Source organism: Glycine max, chromosome 16 (genome assembly GCF_000004515.6).
Source record: "Glycine max cultivar Williams 82 chromosome 16, Glycine_max_v4.0, whole genome shotgun sequence".
In the NCBI taxonomy this organism is placed as follows: domain Eukaryota; kingdom Viridiplantae; phylum Streptophyta; class Magnoliopsida; order Fabales; family Fabaceae; genus Glycine; species Glycine max.
In genome coordinates, this window is record NC_038252.2 from 20328590 (window position 1) to 20337433 (window position 8844).

Here is an 8844-nt window from a genome sequence, read left to right on the forward strand (position 1 = left end):
CCAAAGTTTCATGGCCTTGCAGGTGAAGACCCGCACAAACATCTGAAAGAATTCCATATTGTCTGCTCCAACATGAAACCCCTTGATGTCCAGGAGGATCATATATTTCTGAAGGCTTTTCCTCATTCTTTAGAGGGAGTGGCAAAGGACTGGCTATATTACCTTGCTCCAAGGTCCATCACGAGCTGGGATGACCTCAAGAGAGTATTCTTAGAAAAAAATTTCCCTGTTTCTAGGACCACAACCATCAGAAAGGATATTTCAGGCATTAGGCAAGTTAGTGGAGAAAGCCTATATGAATACTGGGAGAGATTTAAAAAACTATGTGCTAGTTGCCCTCACCACCAGATTTCTGAGTAGCTTCTTCTCCAATATTTTTATGAAGAACTCAGTAACCTGGAGAGAAGTATGATAGATGCTGCCAGTGGTGGAGCCCTTGGAGACATGACCCCTGCTGAAGCCAGAAATTTAATTGAGAAGATGGCTTCCAACTCCCAATAGTTTAGCGCTAGAAATGATGCTATAGTCATTAGAGGAGTGCATGAAGTAGCCACAAACTCATCTGCATCATCTGAAACTAAGAAGCTTGAAGGTAAACTAGATGCCTTGGTTAACCTGGTAATCCAACTGGCCATGAATCAAAAATCTACACCTGTCGCCAGACTCCGTGGTTTATGCTCCTCTGCTGACCACCTCATAAACCTTTGCCCTTCTGTGCAGCAATTGAACAGCCTGAATCTTATGCTGCAAATAACTACAATAGACCTCCTCAACCTCAGCAGCAAAATCAGCCACAACAGAACAATTATGACTTCTCCAGCAACATGTACAATCCCTGGTGGAGGAATCATCCCAACCTTAGATGGTCGAATCCTTCACAACAACAACAACAACAACAACAACCTTATTTTCAGAATGTTGCTGGCCCAAGCAAACCATATGTTCCTCCACCAATCCAGCAGCAACAACAACAACAACAACAACAGCCCCAGAAATAGCAAATAGTTGAGGCCCCTCCGCAACCTTCCCTTGAAGAACCTGTGAGGAAAATGACTAGGCAAAACATGCAGTTTCAACAAGAGACCAGAGCCTCCATTCAGAGCTTAACTAATCAGATGGGACAATTGGCTACACAGTTAAATCAACAACTGTCCCAGAATTTTGACAGATTACCTTCTCAATCTGTCCAGAATCCCAAAAATGTGAGTGCCATTACATTGAGGTCGAGAAAGTAGTGTCAAGGACCTCAACCAGCAACATCTTCCTCATCCGCAAATGAACCTGCCCAACTTCACTCTACTCCAGAAAAAGATGATGACAAAAATTTAAAGAGTAAGTTACCTAAAAATTTCTATGCAGGTGAATCTTCCACTAGTAATTCTGATTTATAGAAGCAACATATCCCTCTTCCATTCCCTCCAAGAGCAATTTCCAACAAAAAAATGGAAGAGGCAGAGAAGGAGATCTTGGAAACATTTAGAAAAGTAGAGGTAAACATACCTCTGCTGGATGCAATAAAGCAAATTCCAAGATATGCTAAATTCTTGAAAAAGCTGTGCACTCATAAGCGGAAGCTTAAAGGAAGTGAAAGAATTAGCATGGGCAGAAATGTCTCCACATTGATTGGTAAATCTGTTCCCCAAATCCCTGAAAAATGTAAAGATCCAAGTACATTCAGCATACCTTGTATTATAGGGAACAATAAGTTTGACAAGGCCATGCTAGATTTAGGAGCTTCTGTTAGTGTTATGCTTCTGTCTATTTTTAATTCTCTATCTCTTGGTCTTTTACAGTCAACTGATGTGGTAATTCATTTAGCTAATAGAAGTGTTGCCTATCCTTTTGGTTTCATAGAGGATGTCTTAGTTAGAGTTGGTGAACTGATTTTCCCTGTTGATTTTTATATTTTGAATATGGAGGAGGGATTTTCTCAAGGATCAGTTCCCATCATTCTAGGCAGACCTTTTATGAAAACTGCTAGAACTAAGATAGATGTATATGCAGGCACACTATCTATGGAGTTTGGTGATATAACTGTTCATTTTAATATTCTTGATGCTATGAAACACCCACCTGAAGATCTTTCTGTATTTCGTGCTGAAATAATTGACCATATTATTGATGAATACCTGACTGATCTTCATTCTAATCTGCATGCCTGTCACTCTTCATGCATTGAATCTGAATTTGTACTTGATCATATGTATGAATTTGATGCTGAGAGTGAATATGAATTTGATATTGATTACACGTCTGGTGATGTTTTACCTCTTGAGATTGATTTTCTAGAGTCAGATAGAACTAACCATGTTTCAAGAAGTACATATAACTCTGACTTTCTTTCTACCATTATCCAGCCGCCCCCACCTGAATTGAAGTCTCTGCCATCAAATTTAAAATATGCTTACTTGGATGATAACAAAAGTTTTCCAGTGATTATATTTGCCTCCCTTGCTGATGAGCAAGAGGAGAAGCTGTTATCAGTTCTCAAGAAGCATAAGAAGGCTATAGGCTGGACCTTGGTGGACATTCCTGGTATTAGCCCATCCACATGTATGCATTAGATAAATTTAGAGGATGAGGCTAAACCAGTAAGACAGCCACAGAGAAGACTCAACCCGGTGATTCTTGATGTAGTGAAGAAGGAGGTAACCAAGCTTTTGCAAGCTGAAATCATTTATCCTATCTCCGACAACCAATGGGTGAGTCCCGTCCAAGTAGTCCCGAAGAAAACCGGCCTCATCGTGATAAAAAATGAGAAGAAGGAGCTAATTCCTACTAGTGTGCAGAACAATTGAAGAGTCTGCATCGACTATAGGAGGCTGAACTAGGTTACCAAAAAGGACCATTTTCCCCTGCCATTCATTGAACAGATGCTTGAACGCCTGGCAGGTAAATCTCACTACTGTTTCCTTGATGGTTTTTCTGGTTATATGCAAATCACTATTGCTCCCGAGGATCAGGAAAAGACCACATTCACCTGCCCCTTCGGCACTTTTGCCTATAGGAGGATGCCTTTCGGCCTGTGCAATGCCCCTGGTACCTTCCAGCGGTGCATGATCAATATTTTTAGTGATTTTTTAGAAAATTGCATAGATGTGTTTATGGATGATTTCATTGTATATGGAACCTCTATTGATATTTGTTTGGATAGTTCGGAAAAGTTTTTGAATAGATGCACTGAAACTAACCTTGTTGTAAATTTTGAAAAATGTCATTTTATGGTTGAGCAAGGTATAGTTTTAGGCCACATTATTTCCAATAAGGGCATTGAAGTAGATCTTGCAAAAATTTCTGTTATTTCACAATTGCCTTATCCATCTTGCGTGCGAGAGGTACGATCTTTTCTTGGTCATGCAGGATTCTACAGGCGCTTTATAAGAGATTTTAGCAAAGTAGCCCTTCCACTATCCAACTTGTTGCAAAAGGAGGTGGAGTTTGACTTTAATGATAAATGCAAAGAGGCTTTTGATTGCCTCAAAAGAACATTAACTACCACCACCATCATCCAAGCACCCGACTGGACAGTCCCTTTTGAGCTTATGTGTGATACATCAAATTATGCATTGGGGGCTGTCCTTGCTCAGAAAATTGATAAATTGCCCAGGGTGATATATTATGCTTCTAAGACTTTAGATGCTGCCCAAGCGAATTATACTACTACTGAGAAAGAGCTACTAGCCATAGTTTTTGCTCTTGAAAAATTTCGTTCTTATTTGCTTGGTACTCGCATTATTGTTTATACTGACCATGCAACTCTAAAGTACTTGTTGAAGAAGGCTGATTCAAAGCCTAGGTTGATCCTATGGATGCTCTGGCTCCAAGAGTTTGACTTGCAGATCCGTGATAGGAGCGGAGCACAAAATTTAGTTGCTGATCATTTGAGTCGGATCGAACGTGTGTCTGATGAGGATTCACCCATTCAGGATGATTTCCTGGATGATCATTTGTATATACTATATAGTATTTCTGATTCTCTTTCTACTCCCTGGTTTGCTAACATTGTCAATTATTTAGTTGCTTCTGTTTTTCCTCCCTTAGCATCTAAGGCTCAAAAAGATAAAATTAAAAGTGATGCTAAGCATTTTATTTGGGATGACCCCTACTTGTGGAAATTGTGCAGTGATAAGGTCATTAGACGATGCATTCCAGATCATGAGACTGACTCAGTCCTGCAATTCTGTCATTCTTCCGCACTGGGAGGTCATCTAGGTGTTCAAAGGACAGCTCGCAAAGTGCTTGACTGTAGCTTTTATTGGCCTACCATCTTTAAAGATGCGTGGAAGATTTGTAGTACTTGTGAGCAGTGTCAGAGAGCAGGAAGTGCACTTACATGGCGACAACAAATGCCTCAGCAACCTATGCTATTATGTGAGGTGTTTGATGTCTGGGGCATATATTTCATGGGCCCTTTTCCTATCTCTTTTGGTTATGTTTACATTCTCCTTGCAGTTGATTATGTTTGAAAATGGGTGGAAGCCAAGCCCACTAGAACTAATGATGCTAAGGTTGTTGCAGATTTTGTCAGATCTAATATGTTTTGTAGGTTTGGAGTACCTAAAGCAATCATTAGTGATCAAGGAACCCATTTTTGCAACAAATCAATGCATGCCTTGCTTAAAAAGTACGGGGTTGTACACAGGGTATCCACACCATACCACCCCCAAACCAATGGACAGGCAGAAATTGCTAACAGGGAGATCAAGAGAATTTTAGAGAAGATTGTGCAGCCAAGCAGGAAAAATTGGAGTACCAGGCTTGATGATGCTCTTTGGGCACATCGGACTGCCTACAAAGCACCCATAGGAATGTCTCCTTATCGGGTTGTCTTTGGAAAGGCATGTCATCTTCCAGTGGAGATTGAGCACAAAGCATACTAGGCAGTGAAGACCTGTAACTTCTCTATGGATCAAGCTAGTGAGGAAAGAAAGTTGCAACTGCGAGAGTTAGATGAGATCTACCTAGAAGCCTACGAGAATGCCAAGTTCTACAAAGAAAAGTCCAAGAAGTTCCATGATAGCATGATAATTAAGAAGGACTTCATGGTTGGGACACAATGAAGTGATATTCGTAAATGTAAGTTCACATACTTTAGTCTTCATTGTGATTTTTTAGCATTCATCAAGTTCAGAAAATCTCTTTAACAATGCATCGACCTCATGTATCAAAGTTAAGTCCCCCCAAGAATTACTCATTTTGTCTCTAGTACTCAATAACATTTCCAACGCACATGATTGGACCTCAAGGGTATTGAGCCAAACATATTGCTATATCTAAAAGGTTCACATGTACACAACAGACCTGAGTAGTTTTGTGTCCGCAAAAGCAAGTAAAACTATCAATACCAATGTTGTCGACACGTTTATACCCATTCAAGATCATGTTTTGTGCTTGTGTTGATACAAAGTCCCATATCTTGTAAAAAAAAAGTATTAAACTCAATTTTAAAAATTGGACCAATTATTGAATCGGTCAAGGTACTAGATTAATGGGTTAATGGTCAAACTAGATGAATCAATATAAATTAAAATAATACACACACACACACACACACACACACTAGCTTATAGTTACTAATATATTTGTTTGCCTTACAATACTAATACATTGAGTTAGCCTGGTTCTAATTTTGCTATTATCCATCCTAAGGTTTATGGTTCAAGTTAGCATGGGCACTTTTTGTTTAACATTTTTAAAATTTTAATCAATTCCAGTTGTGAAAAACATAGAGCAATGCAACAATAGGTAGCGTGGCAGTGCAACAGGTGTGACACATAATGGAATATGCAGGCACATGGAGCAGATAACATGGAAACATGTATCTGGAACCACGTGCATGTTAAGGAACAAGTGAACCCATTTTAAAAAGTAGAAAATCCAATTTGTTTGGGTGGCAGTTCACACTGGTTGAACTTGGTTTAGAGACCAATTTGATAACGTTAGAGTAGGTTAATGACATATCTGATCAAATGCTACAATCGAATTGACAAACATACTGATTTGCAGTCCTTCAAGGTCGGTCTAATTTTTAAAATATTGATTGAACATGTGTTCCACTACATTGATGATTTTTCTAAAATGAACCCTTAATTTCAACGTATTGGAATATAAGCATATTATTTATTACATCCCAACAACAATACATATCACTCATGCTATCACAAAGCAACCTCTTCAATCTTGTGTGTGCACCTTTAACGCTGTTGTCACAACCTACCCTTCGGCGGGAGGGCGACACGGGGCTTGCGGGTGCGTCTTCCATGGGAGGAAAATGCGCGGAGTCGCCACCAACGTTTATTCAAGGAAAACGTCGGAAAAACCGGAAAGGTGTGGTCTACGAACTTTAAGTGTGAAAGATTCGGGAGTTGTTTTTACGCACGGGGAAGATATTAGCACCCCACGCGTCCGTCACAAGGGACGACAACCTTTAATCGAGTGTGCAAATATGACTTCAAATTGTTTTATTTTCCCTTTCTTACGTTTTTATGTCTTTTTACGCCTTTTGTATTTTTTTTTTATGAGTGAATAGGCAATGTAGTCCATGAGATTGTACCCATTTTGCATATTAGTCCCTAACTTAATATTAAATTCAAAATAGTCCCTATCTTTGCATAAGTGTTGCAAAATAGTCATTCCGTTAAATTTTAAAGTAACGCCGTTAGTGAGGTCAATTTTAGTGCCACGTGGACTATCCAACGTGGCACTAAAGGATGACGTGACATGACACATGGATGTGCCTCTTAAAAGATGCCACGTCATTTGATGATAACAAAATGAGTAAATAGGCAATTTAGTCCCTGACTTTGTATCCTTATTGCATATTAGTCCCTAACTTAATGAAAAATTCAAAATAGTCCCTATCTTTTGCATAAGTATTGCAAAATAGTCCTTCTGTTAAATTTTAAAGTAACGCTGTTAGTGAGGTCAATTTTAGTGCCACGTCATTTGATGATGATAGAATAAGTGGCTTCTTCAAATTTGATGATTTTGAACCAATTGAGACATATATACGAAAAAGAATCCACACACACTTGTACAAATAAAAAGAACCAAAAATTCACAGCAACAACCTTATCTCTGTAGCCGTCAACACCAATGGGCGAGGTCTACATAATTTATCTCTGTAGCCGTCAACCCCTAATGCCACGTCATTCTTTAGTGCCACGTTGGATAGTCCACGTGGCACTAAAATTGACCTCACTAACGGTGTTACTTTAAAATTTAACGGAAAGACTATTTTGCAACACTTATGCAAAGATAGGAACTATTTTGAATTTAATATTAAGTTAGGGACTAATATGCAAAATGGGTACAATCTCAGGGACTAAATTGCCTATTCACTCATTTTTTTTATCTTTTTGTGGTCGACAAGGATGTTTCCCTTGCTCCTACGTATTCCTCAATTGCGATAAGGAAATCAGACCTACGTAGTTCTTTGAGAACTGGACATTGGTTAAGTTGTTTTTATCTTTTTTTGCAAGATATATTTTGACCGAACAAAAGTCGTTTAAGGCGTTGGACCATTTAAACGATCTTTTGATTCTTTTGAAAAGAGAGAAACGTTAAGGCGTTGGACCATTAATGATCTCTTGGGGTGGTCGACAAAAGCGGTAAAGTTACATGTTGATTTTATGCTTTTGAACGGTCCATGTTAACCGATAAAAGCAAAGAGGACCATGTAAGGCGTTGGACCTTTGTCATACCCTAATTTCGTCCGGGGACCATTGTTTGATGGCATGCAACCTTTGCTTGACTGCTTCGAGGTACTTGGCACCCATTGTTGCACAATACGTAAAGTTTCATAACGTGCCAGAAGTCAAAAGAGAGCATTGTTGCACGATCCGTGAAGTTCCGTAACATGCTGGAAATAAAAAAGGAAGCATTGTTATGCAATCCGTGAGGTTCCGTAACATTCCGAAAGCCAAAAAAGGGATGATTACGTAATCCGTAAGGTTCCGTAACATTACGGAAGGAAAACAAGTATCATTACGGAATTCGTAAATTTTCGTAACGTTACGGAAAAAGAATCAGCAAAAAAGGCAAGGGTGTATTTAGTAAACAGGGGGGTGCAAATAGAAACTAGGCCCACTTGGGCCTTCCAGGATGTTCCTCCAGAAGGCACCAGAGACCTAGCTCGCCTGGGCGAGCTGGGTGCCAAGCTCCTCCCTCATTTTCCTATAAATAGGGGGAGGAGGGAAGAAGAAAAACGTTCAACCCTCCTGGTATCTAAGGATCACTTGAAATTAGTGAAAAAAATCGTTTCCGTGAAGAAAATCCAAGCCGAGGCGCTTCCGTAATGCGTCCGAAACGTTTCCGTGGGTGATTCCGTGAAGATTTTCTGCCGTCTTTCGTTCGTTCTTCGTTGTTCTTCAGTCTTCAACCGGTAAGTTCTCGAAATCGAACTTTTTAATTCATTCTATGTACCCTTGGTGGTCCCCACTTGTTTCGCGTACTTTTATTTTCATTTCATTTACTTTCCGTACGCCCTTTTGACGTGCTTTAGTAATTTATTTAAGTCATTTTTTCACCTAATCAAAAAATAAAATAAATTCCCACTGATCATTTGAATTGCAATATTTGTTAATTTCTGTTAAAATGAAATTTGACCGTTCGGTCATGCCGTAACCACGTTGGAAGCCAAAAAGAGGTAAAATAATAATATAATAATCAAAAAATATCTTTTAGTAAAATAAAACAAAAAAAAATCAATCAGACGTTTTTCTTTGGAAGTTTCCTTGAATGAATTGATTAATAACCAAAGTGAAATTAAGGCTAAAATCAATTCACAAATCAAGTTTTGTTCGAAAAATCACTAAAAAACGTTTTAAGGTCCAACACCTTAAA

At 39.0% G+C, this 8844-nt stretch overlaps 1 non-coding gene across 1 annotated transcript; it reads right to left on the reverse strand.

Annotated features, from left to right (window-relative positions):
• Positions 1-243: 243 nt before the first annotated feature.
• LOC112999884 (small nucleolar RNA R71) lies at positions 244-350 on the reverse strand. Its single transcript, XR_003265102.1, has one exon. It is a non-coding gene; the product is annotated as a small nucleolar RNA R71 (small nucleolar RNA).
• Positions 351-8844: the final 8494 nt, after the last annotated feature.